Raw genomic sequence first — 3,757 nt, forward strand, 5'->3', positions numbered from 1 at the left:
TTGAAAGTAAGGATTTCAATAGAGTTTTGAAAATCATTTTGGCAACCCACTGAGATGTATTATTAGGGCATTAGAGGCAAAGAGAACTTCATGAGCAAAGGCATAAAATGAAAAACTGAAAGCAATGGATGGAGAAAGATATATGGAGGAAGATAAATAAGAAGGAAATAAAATTGAAAAAAAGTTTTGGCAGGTTGTTAAAGACCTGAATATCAGTCTGGAGAATCTGAGCATTATTGAGAAGGTAACTGCCAACTACTGAAGAATTTTGAGTAGATATGTTTGTACTAAAGCAACTTTATGAAAGTAATCTCCAGTTATGCATAGGATATATTAGAGGAGTGAGAGTCTGGGAAAACCAGATAGAAATACATTGTGGTACTTGGAGTGAGTTATAATGAGAAGCTAAATTGGTGAAGTAGATTTGGGAATGGAAAAAAAGAGATAAACTGAAGAGAAGTTGCTGGGAAAAGAATTGCCAGGATGATAATGAATAGGCAGTGGGGAGTAAAATAGGGGGCCTGGATGACTTGGTGCACAATCATATCATTAATGGACATATGAAATAACAGATGAATCTAATGTAAGAGGATTGATAATGAATACAAATTGGGGATTGCTAAGCTTGAAGGTTCTTTGGGAGATGCATTTTGAGTTGCCCAACAAGTTATTTGAAGTTCAGGGTTAGAACTCAGGAGACTGACGTTGGCTTTAGAATTAGATTTGAAGAAAAACCCACAAAAAAACCATAGTCATTGAGTTGATTCCAACTCATAGTGACCCCCATTGGGTTTCCAAGGCTATAAATCTTTCATCTTCCTCCTACAAAGCAGCTGGTGAGTTTGAAACACCAACCTTCTGGTTAGCAGCTAAATGCCTTATGTACTACGCTACCATACCTCCTTTTACAATTAGATTAGGGAGTCATTTAATATTAGATATTAGAGTTGGGAAAGATACATGGATGTCCTTATGGCCCACCACACTGAGGGTATAAGTGAGTTCACATTGATATTAATATTTAAAATATGCTAGTGCGAAGCCCTCATGAGAGGATGTAAGAATTAAACCCTTGTGCCTTAACTTTATGCCTGTTATTCTGAGCATACCTAGGGGTAGCTCACATTAGGGATCTATTTCTTCTGTTCCAATCTCTTGTTAATTTCTGTTTCCCACAATCCACCAGGAGGGCAAGTGAAGCAACAGAAGTTCAAAGAGGAAAAGATCAAAAACAACTTTTTGGAGTACAGTATTGGAAATGGCATTATACCAACCAAGTGCCATGGTACAGTGCCTAAGGATGTCTGGAGTAGAATAAAGCATGGTGCCAGTGGAAGTTTTAAAAACATGAAATCATGAGGCCATGGTGATAGAAGCATCATCAAAGTAGATTTGGAAGACACCAATAACTTTCCATGAATAGTATAGAGATGAAGGCTGCAGCCCAGTTGCTAAAAGGAACAAGAACATAGTGTAAAGTGTGCTTAAGTTTTCAGCAATGAGACTGGGGGAGAAATGGTGTAAATGGACTCTGAAAGAAATGTATAAAGTATAACTTGGAAGTTATCATGTGAAACATAGATTATATCTCCCCACACACTCAAGGCAATATAATTTCTACTTAAAAACACTGCTGTCGTGATGTCAAATATATATGTTTATGGTATGCACACCTATATTTTCTATATCTAGTAGACTTCTAGGCACACAGCTAGAGATTAATAAATATTTGTTGAACTAATCTGATCCAGAGATGATAGTATGCTTTAATAAAAGACAAAAACAATTTCTAAAATCTCAAACCTAGAAGATGCGAAACTAGAGGATTAAAAACATTACAAAACATCCAAAGTCTTACTAATTATTCATAAGAACTCCTCCATTAAAGCATGCTCTTTTCAATTGCCTAAAATAATTTGCAAAAGCAGTGATTTGAAAACAACTTTAAAGGTTTGTAAGAATGATGGTAGAAGCCTATTTTCCATAGAGCTATAGGCACTGTTGGAAATTTGAACTGTTCTGCTTATCAGATGTTGGGCATCTTTCTAAGCCCAGTGTTGTTAATCAAGATAGATGGCAGACTAGTTAATGCCGCTGTTAGTGAGAGTGTGGCAAAGATTAGAAGGTTATCAAACAGATATAAACAGGAGTTTCAGGATTCCTATCTAACATATAAAATTAACTAATAGGTATCTTTCTTTGATAGTTGATTTGATTGAGTGCATGTGGATAAAAGTCAACAAGTGAACAACTTGATTGTCTGCTGAATTAATAGAATGGAAGAACTTTAAATGGTTTGGAAAGCTAATTTAATTCAGAAATCTCAGTGAGGGTTCCAGCTCTTTTGTGAGACTAGTGAATAAAATGTTGGTAATGCATTTAGAATAAAAATGTGAGCATTGGCTTCTTCTTTTCTTCAAATAAAAAAAAATCATGTTTAAAAAATGGCTCTTCCAAGGAGGAAGCATTAACTTATGGGTATGTTCCTATTATCCTCTGAATAAACAATGGAAATTAAAATAGAGGAAAACTGCCCTTTGAATTTGCCTTACGTTTACAGTCATTTCCATTTCAATCTCAATCTTGAATTTGTCTTCCCAGACATGTTTTCATTTATTTGTACTTTCTTCCCTCATGATTAAAATAGTTCCATCTCTTAAAAAAATAAATAAATAAAAACCATTGCCATTGAGTGGATTTCAACTCATAGTGATCCAATAGGACAGAGTAGAACTGCCCCACTAAGGTTCCCAAGGCCAAAATCTTTAGAGAAGTAGACTGCTGTATCTTTCTTGTGCAGAGCAGCTGCTGGATTCAAACAACTGATCTTTTGGTTAGCAGCCAAGCTCTTTAACCACTGTGACCACCAGGGCTCCAAATTCTGTCTTAGTTATCTACCTAGTGTTGCTGTAACAGAAATATCACAAGTGGGTGGCTTTAATAAGCAGAAATTTATTTTCTCACAGTTTAGGAAACTAGAAGTCCAAATTCAAGAAGTCAACTCAAGGGAAAGGCTGTCTTTCTCTGTTGACTCTGGAGCAAAGTCTTTGTCCTTTCAGCTACTGCTTCCTGGTTCCTTGGAGAGCACCATGTGTCTTGGCATCTATCTTACCCCTTTTCTTTCTCTGCTCCCCTGTTTAATCTCTTTTTATATTTTAAAAGACACTGAGTCAAGATACACTGTACACTAATCCTGGCTCATTAATGTAACAAAGACAACCCATTCTCAGATAGGATTGTAACACACAGGCATAGAGATTAGAATTTGCAACACACATATTCTGGGGGAATATAACTCAGTCCTTGATAAGCCACCCTCTGGACCTCCACAATTCATGTCCTTGCCACAAGCAAAACACAATGACCCCATCATATCACCCGAAAAATCTTAAATCAATTGCAAGTTCAAAATCTCACCTTCTGAACCATCTAAATCAAATATGGGTGAGACTTTAGGCATATTCCACCGTGGGGAAAATTTTTTTTCATATATGAGCCTGTGAAATCTATAATACCAGTTATCCATTTCCAAAGTACAATAGTGGAACAGGTACAAGGCAGACATTTTCATTACAAATGGGAGAAATTGGATGGAAAGATGGGATGAAAGGCTGCAGGCAAGGTGTCCAGTTAAGATGGCAGAACAGGCAGACAAACTACACAGATCCTCTTCAACAACAAAAAGGGAAATCAAATAACACAGATAGAGAAGATAATCCTGGAGTGGACAAAACTCCAACTAGTAGAAGAACCTGCA

This window comes from Orycteropus afer, unplaced genomic scaffold (assembly GCF_000298275.1).
Source record: "Orycteropus afer afer isolate SDZICR_OR568_19922 unplaced genomic scaffold, OryAfe1.0 scaffold00021, whole genome shotgun sequence".
In the NCBI taxonomy this organism is placed as follows: domain Eukaryota; kingdom Metazoa; phylum Chordata; class Mammalia; order Tubulidentata; family Orycteropodidae; genus Orycteropus; species Orycteropus afer.